This window comes from Ailuropoda melanoleuca, chromosome 16 (genome assembly GCF_002007445.2).
Source record: "Ailuropoda melanoleuca isolate Jingjing chromosome 16, ASM200744v2, whole genome shotgun sequence".
Taxonomy (NCBI): domain Eukaryota; kingdom Metazoa; phylum Chordata; class Mammalia; order Carnivora; family Ursidae; genus Ailuropoda; species Ailuropoda melanoleuca.
Genome location: NC_048233.1, coordinates 55,358,573 through 55,372,978, shown reverse-complemented (window position 1 = coordinate 55,372,978; position 14,406 = coordinate 55,358,573). Strand labels below are relative to the sequence as shown.

Genomic DNA, 14,406 nt, shown 5'->3' with positions numbered 1-14,406 from the left:
CAAGAAGTTGCTATAGCTGATGTCAGAGGTTGCTACCTGTGTTCTCCTCTAGGAATTTGATGTTTTCCTGTCTTGTATTTAGATCTTTCATCCATCCAATTTCATTCTTTTGTGTGTTGCTGATATTGGCAAGGATGCAAAGAAAGAGGAACCTCTTACACCGCTGGTGGGAATGCAAACTAGTGCAGCCACTCTGGAAAACAGTATGTAGGTTCCTCAAAAAGTTAAAAACAGAAGGCACCTGAGTGGCTCAGGTGGTTGAACATCCATCTCTTGATTCAGCTCAGGTTGTGATCCCCACATGGCTCCTCACTGGGCATGAAGCCTGCTGCTCTCTCCCTCTCCTCCTGTCCTCCTCCCCCATTCACATGCACGTGTGTGCTCTCTCTCTCTTTTTTTAATTTTCAAAGGAGTTAAAACTAGAACTACTCTACAATCCAGTAATTGCCCTACTAGGTATTTACCCAAAGGACACAAAACTACTAACTTGAAGGGACACATGCACCCCGATGTTTATAGCAGCATTATCTACAACAGTGGAATTATGGAAAGAGCCCAAATATCTATCAACTGATGAATGGATAAAGAAGATGTGGTGTATACATACAATGGAATATTACTCAGCCATCAAAAAGAGTGAAATCTTGCCATTTGCAACAAGGTGGTTGGAGATAGGGACTTTTATGCTAAGCAAAATCAGTCAGTCAGAGAAAGACAAATACCATATAATTTCACTCATATGTGGAGTTTAAGAAACAAAACAGATGTACAGAGGGGAAGGAAAGGAAAAATAAAATAAGATAAAAACCGAGAGGGAGGCAAATCATAAGAGATGCTGAATTCTAGGAAACAAACTGAGGGTTGCTGGAGGGAGGTGGGCAGGGTATAGGTTAAATGGGTGATGGGTTAAGGAGGGCACTGGTTGTGATGAGCCCTGGGTGTTGTGTGTAAGTGATGTATCACTAAATTGTACACCTGAAACTAATCTTTCACTGTGTGTTAATTAATTGGAATTTAAATAAAAACTTGAAACTACCAAAAAAAAAAAAGAGAGAGAGAGATTACCTCCAAGAGTGGCCCTGCCAGTCTCTTTTCCAGATGACTCTATTTCATCTTCTTTATAGTNTAAAAACAGAAGGCACCTGAGTGGCTCAGGTGGTTGAACATCCATCTCTTGATTCAGCTCAGGTTGTGATCCCCACATGGCTCCTCACTGGGCATGAAGCCTGCTGCTCTCTCCCTCTCCTCCTGTCCTCCTCCCCCATTCACATGCACGTGTGTGCTCTCTCTCTCTTTTTTTAATTTTCAAAGGAGTTAAAACTAGAACTACTCTACAATCCAGTAATTGCCCTACTAGGTATTTACCCAAAGGACACAAAACTACTAACTTGAAGGGACACATGCACCCCGATGTTTATAGCAGCATTATCTACAACAGTGGAATTATGGAAAGAGCCCAAATATCTATCAACTGATGAATGGATAAAGAAGATGTGGTGTATACATACAATGGAATATTACTCAGCCATCAAAAAGAGTGAAATCTTGCCATTTGCAACAAGGTGGTTGGAGATAGGGACTTTTATGCTAAGCAAAATCAGTCAGTCAGAGAAAGACAAATACCATATAATTTCACTCATATGTGGAGTTTAAGAAACAAAACAGATGTACAGAGGGGAAGGAAAGGAAAAATAAAATAAGATAAAAACCGAGAGGGAGGCAAATCATAAGAGATGCTGAATTCTAGGAAACAAACTGAGGGTTGCTGGAGGGAGGTGGGCAGGGTATAGGTTAAATGGGTGATGGGTTAAGGAGGGCACTGGTTGTGATGAGCCCTGGGTGTTGTGTGTAAGTGATGTATCACTAAATTGTACACCTGAAACTAATCTTTCACTGTGTGTTAATTAATTGGAATTTAAATAAAAACTTGAAACTACCAAAAAAAAAAAAGAAAAAGAGAGATTACCTCCAAGAGTGGCCCTGCCAGTCTCTTTTCCAGATGACTCTATTTCATCTTCTTTATAGTATTTATTAGAGGATGAGATATTCCCGTGTATTAATTTGTTTAATGTTGGCCTTAACCCAATTTGGGAACAGGACTCTGTCCCCATCATCATTGTATCTAAAGCAGCAATAATATCACTATGCATATATAGGACCCTAATAAATATTTGCCAAATTATGTTTTATAATACTTCAGGATCTATCACAAAATATTTTATATAGTTTGAATGTTTAGACATAGAACTCAGACATAAATGCAACTTTGATTAATTTTAGGTAAAAATGATACTAAATGACTAACTGAAATAGCTTGTTAATTTAACTGTATATAGCTCAGGTGATAATGAGGTCTGCAAGACTTTTCTGCTCTTTATTGACTGCTGAATGGATCTGTTTCTTTTTTTGGTTTGATGTTAATCTGATTTTTAAAAATGTCATAATTATTATCTGTGCTTACATGTGCCATTTTATCTGACTTTCAAAGGGGGTTACAGTCACTTATGTTTTTTCCTAAACTTAGGGAGAATTATAAGTCACTTGTACCTGGTCTAATGCATTCATTTAAGTTACATAATTGGAAAACTGAGGCTCACAGGATGAATGGCGCAATTCTTTAGTCGTTCATTGTTATTTTTATATATAATGTTACATTCAGGTAATTCACTTCTCTACATTACAGTGAAAATAGGAAACTTCAGTAATATAATAGTTGAGCCATATTAATACATTGATAGAAAACATCTTGAAAGTAACTTAGAGCAGAAAAAATAGAAAACACATTCTTTCAATTAATGATGGTGGTTATAGATATGCCCATTCTCTTATTCAGATTCCACATTCCTTCCCCAAAATACTAAAAGAAAAACTGGACATGACAGAAATCGGTGACCAAATATAATGTTCTTGAAAACACAGCATTAATACTGCGCTAATAAAAAATGTTTTTAAACTAAATATTATCCTATTGGTTGAGATTAAATCTCTTAGAAAAGGTCATGAAGAAGTTTTGTTTTACCTTTAAAAAGCCAAGATTTTCCTTCAGTATTCCAACTATTATGTAATTTTCACACTTACAAATTCCCAAAGCACATTAAAATTAAAATCGCCACTCCAGAATGTACTACTCTGTCCTGTGTAATCAAAAGGATCAGAGTAGCAGTACTCTGTATTTAAGTGAGTCATTTTTTTTTTAAACATTACTAGATGTATAAGGCATTAGATTGGGAAAACAAATCAAGGTGACCATCCACACCTATATAGACTTTGCTTACTGAAATGTAAGATTAGAAGATCTGGATGATATTTTGCCTCATCTAATGACATATGAATATCATACAGGCATGTGACCTGCTTCAGCTGTATTGTTTGTTCTCAGAGTTTTTCAGATATTTAAGAAGGAAGAGTCTTGTGGCTAGGAAGGGAATGCTGTATTTCATCCATGATAGTTCACATAATCAAATCTTCAAAGTTTATCTGAATTATGTTGGTGTAAATCACTTCTAATTGATTTATTTTTCTATGAAAACAGTTTTGCATATCTTAAATTCAATTTCAAAATTATGTTTTTAAAATAGGGCATTTGAAGACTGATTNACAGAGATAGAGACAGTCAGTGAGAGAGGGAACACAAGCAGGGGGAGTGGGAGAGGAAGAAGCAGGCTCTCAGCAGAGGAGCCTGACGTGGGGCTCGATCCCGGAACGCCGGGATCACGCCCTGAGCTGAAGGCAGACGCTTAACCGCTGTGCCACCCAGGCGCCCCTATGAAAACAGTTTTGCATATCTTAAATTCAATTTCAAAATTATGTTTTTAAAATAGGGCATTTGAAGACAGATCNTGAAGACTGATCCTGCAGTTTGACACACTGAGGTGTGTGCCCCCAAAATGACCAGGATGCCAAAGGGACTCAGAACCACCTATAAAGGCCACCTGAAGGAAAAGAGATAATTCACCTTTAGCAATTATACTAATATTTTTAGCTAGTCAATAAGTTCATAGTTGCTTGCAATGATATTTTTCAGTATTCCCGCCATGGAGTCCCAGACTTCTGCGTAGGGTCTCCAAGCCAAGTAATTGGGATCTTGGCTTTTTCACCCTCTCCAACCACAACTTATCTTCTGGTCTAAATTTTATTTATGGGGGTATTATATGGGATTTTTGTTTTATATAAAGAGTGCCACTACTTTTAAAAAAATGAATTAATTACTAATTACTAATTATCTCCATTTGCAGATAAGGAAACAGCATGAGATGTTAAATCACATGAAAAGAGGAGACCTTGAGCTGAGTGAAATATAAAATAAATAAGGAAACAAATCACCTGTGTTCAAACATCCAGAAGGCCCATGCCTAAGGATTAGGTGGTAAAACTTTTTTTAAATGTCATAATTGAAGCTGCCCTAAAATAAAGTTGAGCTGCCTTTAGCAAGCAGCGGCTTTCCTCAGCTGTGAAGATACCGAGGCAGAATCTTGAAATCCACTTTGAAAGATGATAGGAGAAAAATACACCAGAGACAGAGTTGGAGGAGGTGACCTTCAGGACTCTTTCAGCTCTGAGGATCTTTGGTTTATCATATATAATAAAGTAAACTCCTTGCTGGTAGCCCTGAAGCTATGGAATATTTTGATTAGAGTATCTCTGAGATGTCTTGCTAAGCATCATTGTCCTTGTTCTTCTGCTCACAGAGCCAATTTGAATTCTAATCTGCTGACTTCCTCCATTTCTTTCCACAGACTATTGTGAAAAAACACGCACGTTTCATAAAAATGTTTTCTTATATTTCCTCCTGTCCAAATATTATGTTAATATAGTAAGCAAATGTCAATTCAAATGCCATCTATAAATGATTACTCTTGCCTTCCTAGACGGTTGTGTTAAAAAAAGATGCTGAAGTCTAGTTGTAGGTGAGACAGGAAGTATAAGCACTTAATTCAGGTCCATGCTATCGCTTGTATAAAATTTAAAAAAAAAACAAATAAATGAAAGATTTTACAACAGTGGTATAAACTAAGCAATATGCACATGAAATTGCTTAGAAAAATTGTAAAATTGCCTTTATCACAGCTTTAACTACTTGGCTATGAGATTTGGAAATTCAAAGGGATGCAGGAAAGTGGGAGATACAGGCTTTCAGATATGGAATGAATAAGTCATGGGAATAAAAGTACAGCACAGGGAATAGAGATGATGGTGTTATAATAGTGTTGTATGGTGACAGATGGTAGCTACACTTGGGGACAATATAGCATAATGTATGAACTTGTTGAACCACTATGTCATACATCTGAAACTAAGGTAACATTGTGAGTCAACTATACTAAAAAAACAAATAAAAACAGTCCTTCCAATTTCTTGAGAAGGAGCAATTTTGCATCCCTGGAAATTCTATTAATTTTCAGATTATGAAGACCATACCCATCAATTATGTATAGAAACAACCAGAATGTTATTGGTAGAATACTATTTAATCCCAGACTTTCTTTCCAGAATGAAGTGATTCAGCTGCTTCTGTAATATTTCTGTAATATTTCTAAGAAGCCATGGGGACTATTGCACCTGAGGATGCTCCAGAGGTAAGACGTTTCACTTATTTTTGGGGAAAGGACTGAACATTGATGTGTGATACTCTTTCTAAGCTATCTTTACTGGGTTATTGCAACATGGCCCTTTATTAGTGTAAGTAATAAATGGGGCAACAGGTATGAATTTATACTGTTGTATAGTGGACATTATCTTCGCTAGCAATATAAAATTGTCACGGATGAAACAGGAGAATTATCTAGAAGCATCAGTCCATCATGAGCTCTCTCTCACCTTTAACGAACTTTTTGATTATGAAAACATACCATGTAGCAAGTGGAATTATTTCATATCATAATTTAAAAAGTCTTATTTTCTCTTTGTAAATACATTTTAAAATATAAGCTGCATTGATTAGTTTTTACTTCAAATCTTACCCAATGTCTTGTCTCATTTTATTATATTATATATGCAGTTATAGAAGTACAAATCAGAAATAATTGAGTCTTTTTTTTTTAGAAAACAGATTAAATTTAATCCCAAAGGTTAATTATAATCTTACTTTGCCATTTTTAAAAGAGATTTATTTTTTTTCTTTTTCCTTCTTTTTTTTTTTTTTTCTGAGGCAAACCTATAATAATACAAATGGGAAGGAGAACTCTGGTTTTAAGTCTTTTTCTTTTTAATTAGGATAAATTACCTTTTTATTTTAATTTTATTTTTTATTTTATTTTTTATTTTATTTTTTTAAGTTTTTATTTAAATTCGAGTTGGTTAACATACAGTGTAATATTAGTTTTGGGTGTACTGTTTAGTGACTCAACACTTCCATAGTAACACCTGGTGCTGGTCACGAGTGCCCTCCCTAATCCTCTTTACTTATTTAGCCCACATCCCCCCACGCACCTCCCAATTCTGGTAATCATCAGTTTGTTCTCTAGAGTTAAGAGTCTATTTCTTGGTTTGTCTCTCTCTCTCTCTCTTTTTTCTGCTTTGCTCATTCGTTTTGTTTCTTCAATTCCACATATGAGTGAAATCCTATGGTGTTTGTCTTTCTCTGACTGACTTCTTTCACTTTCAAGTTTACTGTGTGCCCTTTTGTAAAACTGTATTATAGAACGTGCAAAACGACAATGATAACAAGAGAAACCTGTAAGTTTCTCTTACAGATTAAATTTTAATAGAGTAAATTTTAATAACATTTACACAAGTTGCTACCACATTATAGGACAAATATGGATGTTCAGTGAATGTCAACTATTACCTAGAAGCTGCATTTTATCAAGCTAAGTAAGAATTGAATTTCTACTCTAAGAGCTATTAGAGTCAAGTACTAGCCACACAACTAGTTTGTTCTTTTAGGATTACTAAATTAAAGGTGATTGGTGTTTTCGTGAAATTATTAGGCACAAAATGAGAGATCCACTGGTCTGCCTTCATAACATTCAAGAGCAATAAATGTAAGCTATCTAGGAAAAAACTGATTTTCTTCACAAAGATGCTTATCATGGATAGATACAATAATAATTCTTCCAAACTATATTTTTCAATATTTTATTGCACTTGCAATAAACTCAAAGTGACAACTCACTTCATGATTCTTAATTCTAACTAAAATCTCTTTCTTATTTGAAATCTTTTTCTTTTTTTAAAAAAAATTACTTTCTTTCCCTTTTTTATCTTTCTTTTGCTGCTTTATTATGGACTTGGAAAGTGAACACTCTGACCAAGACTGCTTTCACATTTCCCTCAGCTTGACTAAACTTTAGACAGACTTTCTCCAAATTGGCCCTAACCTCCCTTTAGAAAACCTGTAATTGTAAATTATTTTTTTGCCCATTTGAGATATCAATCTTTTGAAGAGCTTCTTGCCAGTTTTGAAACCCAAGAATGTCTTTCTCAAGAACCCGGGGAGCCATCTCTTTTGTTCCCTCCATTCGTGGGAGCTGTTGGTACCAGGACACATATTGGAATTATAAATATCAAGGAAGGTAGTGCCCTTATCTGGGGAAGTATCAGAGCCCAACGTCCTTCGGCACTAATTAGGCAGAATCCTAGAGACAGACATTTGCAAACTCAGGAATAACTCCATGTGCTCCACATATCCCATTGATCAACCTCCCCTGATGTCTTCCAGTACTTTTCCACAAGCTCACCCCAGTGCTTAGAGCCCCTCCTTTCTTTCCAACAGAGATGAATTCAGACAGGCTTCTGACCTCTCTTCCCCAAGAGTTACTTTGAATAAAGTCTTCTTTGCCTGTTTAGTCTTATCTCCTAAGGTTTTTGCTTTGACAATTCACTTCGCTGCTGAGAAACAAAGATAGAATTGTTAATCACATCACATCATAGCATTTTTGCCAAGTCAAAGAGCTTAAAATACTCTGTCATTTGCTCCTAAGGGTTTGATTCCATCTCTATCATTCGTCCTCAGACATTTTCCAGTTTTAACTTTCCTTTTTAAATCCAGGTGGCTGAGGCAAGATGCAGGGTTCTAAGGAGGAAATGCTCACTACAGAATAGGAAGGCTGACATCTGAATCATTAAGTATTCAAATCTAGTATTCTTTTCTAATTATACTTAGCTTTGCTTTCCATGGCCTAATTTATTGGTTGTTTGGTTGGGGTTTTTTGTGTTTGTTTTTTGTTTTTTAATTATTGTAGCCAGTTCTTCCTTATTCTATATTTGAATTTTTACTTGCTCTATTGGAGTTCATTATTTGGCTCTGTAATATTAGTGAATTCTTTTGGATTTTAAATTGTGAGCTCACTTTACCCATCACTTTGTGAGATAAGATTAGCTTGATCTTCATTCCTTTATTCAAGTTATCAACAAGGATATGAGAACAAATCTACTCAAATGGATGACGTCCACGAAATGTTCTGCCAGATACGGCAAATATTAAGTACTGAGTGGTTACTCTGTACCAGATACTTTCAAGAGATGATTTCATTTAATTCTCCCTAAAACTCTATGAAGTGGACACTATTATTCCCATTATTCAGATGGAGAAAATGAGGCCCAGGAACACACTTATCTAAAGTACAAGGGCCTGTCTTGGAGATAGACTTATTTTCTTCCACAGGCCATTCTTATAATCAACTTGGAACAGTGTCTCTCTTCTTTCCCTCCTTTTTTCCCTTATTCCCATCTCTTTTCTACTATCTGGTGTATTTCCTTTCTTTCCTTACTGTGTTGGAGCCTGGGGAAGACAACAAGGAATTGGGCACATCATGTGCTTCATGGGCTCACCCTTCATTTAATCACAGTGCTATGTATGCATTTAACATTCATTAAAAATTTAAATAAAGCAACATATATGAACCCCCGTGTAACCTCAAGAGAGGGTCAGTTTCCCTCATCCCATTGTTCTAGTTATAATATAAATATAAAAATATAATACAATTCTCTAATCTTTTATTTTAGAATTTTAACAAGTCAGCTCTTATTTAGAACAGCTTTATTCTATAATCTGATACCTTCATTTTATATTATAAAGATGATAGGAACATACTTTAGACTTTAGATGATGGGAGATAAATGGAGGATTTTCAGGATTTGGTGGGGAGAATATACAGTTTATGCCTGATGGACAACTTTAAAAATTGCTTTTTGGAAGCAATTGACAGCAGGAAAATAAAAAATGCAAAGTTCACACATGAAAACAAGTCAACCAAATAAACCAAGAAAAAGATTTTCTTTTCTAATAAATCATAGAGAATTAACTTCTTGAGTGAATCTGGAAAAAAAAAATAAATGGCATGGTTGAAATAGAAAAAGAGTGTGGTAAGTAGAGTTAATCAAGCAACTAATTTAGTTATCCGCACAGGGGGATTTTTTGAAGTCTTAAATATTAGCATTGTAATGAACTTTTTATTTTGAAATTCTGTAGTTTCTTAAAAATGTAAATGAAAGGAATATAATTATGCAAAAGAAAATTATATATTAAATTAGGATAAATTAATTGCTTTGTTGAGGAAAAAATCTCCTAAAAGCAATAAATAAGTAATGCAACACTTTAAAGAGGATCTAAGATTTTTTGAGGCCTGATCTCAAGATTTAGTGCCTTGTATTTTATTTCCTCAGTTAAATGGATTTTACTTAAAATAGTCTTCAAAATCATTAGCACATTTGCTATGGTAATTGCTTTTAAGTCATTGTTTATCTTAAACAGTTCAGCTGTCTAAATTAACATTACTTCTGCCTTTTTAATTTTGTAAAAATAAAACCACTTAACTTTATCCATTTATCAGGCATGGAATATCTGATTGTACTTTATTTTTTCATTTTGCTCTCATTAAAGTTTTACTACATCTAGCTCTAAAGCATACATGGGTTTCTGTGCTTTGACGTGGAGTAGCAATGTTGCTCAGGAGACTTCACAAGGGCATAGATTCATAGCAATTTTGGAAAACTGTGCCCTTAAGATTTCTCCGATTCTTGATTGGTTGTATTATTAAAGTTATAAATACAGAGAGATGTGAAGATACAGGATTAATTCTATCTTGAAGTATTTGATTGCTGATATGTTCTTTCAAATATAACATTGAAAATAGATGGGGGCGGGGAAGGAACTTTAATATTTGCAATCCATTGAGTGCAAATTCTCTGCCAAGATTTGGGTTAATCACTTTGCATGTGTGTTCTCATTTAATTCTTCCAGCATACTCAATAAGATTATTTCCTTCATTATTTACTTATTTTATGAATGAATAAACAGAACGTTAAGAACAGAATTAGTATCTACCAATAATGACATAATTTGCATATTTGCAAATAATTATATTTAACTGCAGGTAAAAAATCTGGAAAACACTGGCTGAAACAAAACAGAAATTTTATTTTTCTAACACAGAAGTTTGAAATTAGGGGTGCCTGGGTGGCTCATTGGGTTAAGCGTCTGCCTTTGGCGGAGGTCAGGATCCCAGGGTCCTGAGATGGAGTTCTGCGTTGGGCTTCCTACTCAGCAGGGAGCCAACTTCTCCCTCTCCCTCTCCCTCTGCCTGTTGCTCCACCTGCTTGTGCTCTCTCTGTCGAATAAATAAAGAAAGAAATCTTTAAAAAAGAAGAAGAAGAAGAAGACGAAGAGGAAGTTTGGAAGTAGGTATTTCAGACTAAAGTGATTCCATGAAACTATCAGGTTTCTGGACTTTTATGTTTTTATGAGTTATCTTTAGCCTGTACTCTTGGTTCATAATGGAAAGACAGGTGTTCAATTCTAGAATCTAGTTTTCTTTGTAGGGAGGAAAATGGAAAGACCAAAAGTTGAAATAATCTAGGTAGATGAGTCCCCTTTTCCATTTTAAGAGAAGCTTCTAGAAGACTCATCAAACAACTCTCACATCTCTTTGGCCAAAAATACTACATCACATGTTCACCGTTACATGAAAAGAATGTTGGGAAATGCAGATTTTTATATAAGACCTTTGCTACCATTAAAATAAGCAAGTAGTATAGAAGACATTAATGGGAGAATAGAAAGTGAAGAAGAAAGGGGAGAATTTTTTTCCCCTTAGGAAAACAGAAATCTGAGTCCTCAATTACTGAAAGACTGGCCTATAACTTGGAGCCAAGTCCGTCTAAGGTAATCTAGAGCCATTTGTTGCTATATTCTGGAGCATCAACGGGATTTCCTGGGATTCAGACAAATGGAGAAACTTGAATAGCTTGTTGTAGGCCTCAATAAACACTAAATGTTCTATTAGGTGAAAATTATAAAAACATGGTAGGACACAATGGCTCTGAAAAGTGTCTTTTTTCCCCTTACAATTGCAAACTTCTAAAGCATTTATAACGTAGCAAATATACCCCTACTGAAAACACCATGTTGAAACTTTAAGATGTGAGAAATATGGTCTGTAGGTGTAAGAGAAATTTGCCTTTGTGTGCTTGATTGAAATTCAAGACCACAATAGATAAATAAATTTATTATGATCTAAATTCTCCCATTTTTGTAGAAATGCAAGCCTTTTTGTACAGAATTGCAAGGAGAAAGGTAATTTCAAATGCTTAAATTTATTCTGATTTATCTTTTGTTTTCTTTGACCTATAAGCTCACATACATTAGGAAGGAAATCAGCTGAGGGGCACCTGGGTGGCTCAGTCATTTGAACGTCTGACTCTTGATTTCAGCTCAGGTCATGATCTCAGGGTTGTAGGATCAAGCCCTGAGATGGGCTTGGTGCTCAGAGGGGAGTCTGCTTGGGATTCTCTCCCTCTGCCCCTCTTCCCACTCATGCACTCATGCTCTCTCTCTCTCTCTCTCACTAGAATAAATAAATAAATCTTTTTTTTTTAGAAGAAACTTAGTTTTTTTTGTTTTTGTTTTTAGGAAATTGACAGTTTAGAAAATCTATTGAGGCGCTTTTATCTTGCAAAAGAAAGAAAATATGTTGGTGAATGTGACAAATTCAAAACCTGTTTGCTTTTTTTTTAAATTAATCTCAAACACATGTTAAAAATGAATAGTCTGGGGTGCCTGGGTGGTGCAGTCAGTTAAGCGTCCAACTCTTGGTTTCAGCTCAGGTTGTGATCTCAGGGTCATGAGATCAAGCCCCACATCAGGCTCTGTGCTCAGCGTGGAATTTGCTGGAGCTTTTCTTTCCCACTCCCTTTGCCCCTCCTCCCCACCTGGCGCTCTCATTCTCTCTCTCTCTCTTAAATAAATAAATAAATAAATCTTCAAAAAAAAAAATGAATAGTCCATGCTATTTGTTAACTTGTACCACAAATATAAAGCGAGTTTGTATTCTGGTCCAGGTAAAAGTATTATCCTTATAGACAGATTCTAAGTTCCTGTTACAAGTTATTGCTTTAGTCATATATGAAATTCTGTTTTGCCTATAAAATAAACTGCAAGAGACTTGATGCCAAGACATCACATGTTTATCATAGTTATGTGAAGCATTTAGTGTTTTTGCAGGCATATAATAGGAATTCATTATATTAATATAAAATATGAATAATAGTTTACATTTTAAAATAATTGATGACAGATCATTTAAATTGTCAAAATGTATAATACTTAACAGAAGCATAGGATACCCTAGTTAATATAACATTAACTCTATTTAGTATAATCTAAGCTATCCTGAGTCACCTAATGTTTAATTATGTTTTAGCATAACCTATATATGTTTATGTATTTATGTTACTAATTCTTTTTCCTTTTTTTTACATCTCTGGGAGACCAGTCCACTTACATGAAATGAAATAACTTTAGATTTTATTATTTTGGTTCAGCTTAAGGATATTATTTAACTCTTTTTTATTTGTTTCAAAATTTGCAGATCCAACAACTGGAAGGAAGATGCTATCTATCTGCGGCTTACAATACTGGAAAGAATCGTTTTCTTCTCCATTGCTTGTCCTATAAATAAATAGACTGAGAGTTTTTGGTAAATACTGTTTATTTAATGCTGTAATGAGGTCCCTTAATATGGCACAGAGCATAATGTTAGCTAAAGCTCTTTCTGGTAACAAAAGCTTCATGTTAACAAAATTGCAATTAAACTTCTGGCATCTCCCAGTTGAAAAAATGTAACCCTTTCACAAAATTAAAAAGGAAAAGAAAAAATTCCAGTAATTGGGGGAGGGTCAAATGTGATGAACAGTTGATGAATTTTTCAATACTTGGCATTACTGGCAAATCTACAGAATTTAATAAGCTTCCCTAATTGACTTTCATGCCAAATTACATTATTTTGTTCTATATTTTTATTGAAAAGTGCTTGTTAGGAAAATGCTGAGTTTTGACAAATGAGTACACCAGCATGACCACTCCCATATTACAAATATAAAATAGTGCTAATATTTTCCTTATATCATATAAACGTGCCTGTTTATACAACGGTCAGATTAGGCAAGTCATTCTCAATCCCAAAGGAATGATAGGATGTACAAACATGGGCTGGATTCACTGAACAGAATTATATTGGGGGAGGGGTTGGGAGGTGCAAACATCTGTGCAGTCTAACCATATGTGGACAGTCTCTAGGTCTGACCTAGTGGGGAAAGGGAAAATAATGGTATGAAGGACAGTGCCAATTAGCTTTTATGGAATCTTATGCAGCTAAATCTTGGCCATCCTCCTTTCTTGATTACTGGCCTTCCTTTGTGTGTGACCTAATAAAGTCAAACTTTGAATTGGCATCATTAAGAATTTGCTAACTTGCCTAGATTGTACATACCAGCAAGGGCCTAGTACTAAGATGTTTCACAGTTAAAATAAACAAATAATCAACTGAAAATGTGATTTTTTTTTAGCCAATGAACAAGAGTGCTTTTTTTTTTTTAAAGATTTTATTTATTTATTCGACAGAGATAGAGATAGCCAACGAGAGAGGGAACACAAGCAGGGGGAGTGGGAGAGGAAGAAGCAGGCTCATCGGAGGAGCCTGATGTGGGGCTCGATCCCGTAACGCCAGGATTACGCCCTGAGTCGAAGGCAGACGCTTAACTGCTGTGCCACCCAGGCGCCCCGAACAAGAGCAGTTTTAATCTGTCCCCTCATTCTTCACTCTGCCATAGGCTTTGGAATTCTTACACTGTTATAAAGAGTATATTTCTTTTTAATTTTTTTAAATTTTTGTCCACCTCATTGAGATATAATTAACAAATAACACCATGTGAGTTTAAGGTATACAACATAATCATTTGGCATACATATATATTGTGAAATGATTACCACAATACAGTTAGTTAACATATCGCCGCGTCACATAGTCGCCATTTTTGTGTGTGTGTGGTGAGAACATTAACTCTCTTAGCAGATTTCAAATCTACAATACGCTGTTAACTATGGTCAACATGTTATACACTAGACCCCCAGAACTTATTCACCTTATAACCGAAAAGCATATCCACTTCGCCTTCCAACTCCTCATT

At 35.2% G+C, this 14,406-nt stretch overlaps 1 long non-coding RNA gene across 3 annotated transcripts in view; it reads left to right on the top strand.

Moving 5' to 3' along the window:
- Positions 1-13,714, top strand: part of LOC117796775 — a 21,147-nt gene extending 7,433 nt beyond the window's left edge. Inside the window, exons 2-4 of one of the 3 annotated variants that reach the window (XR_004621432.1) lie at positions 4,236-4,363; positions 5,491-5,576; positions 12,810-13,714. This is a non-coding gene — a long non-coding RNA (uncharacterized LOC117796775). Of the gene's footprint in view, positions 1-4,235; positions 4,367-5,490; positions 5,577-12,809 lie in introns of all 3 variants that reach the window. The other 2 variants (XR_004621434.1, XR_004621433.1) reach the window with 2 other exon arrangements.
- Positions 13,715-14,406: the final 692 nt, after the last annotated feature.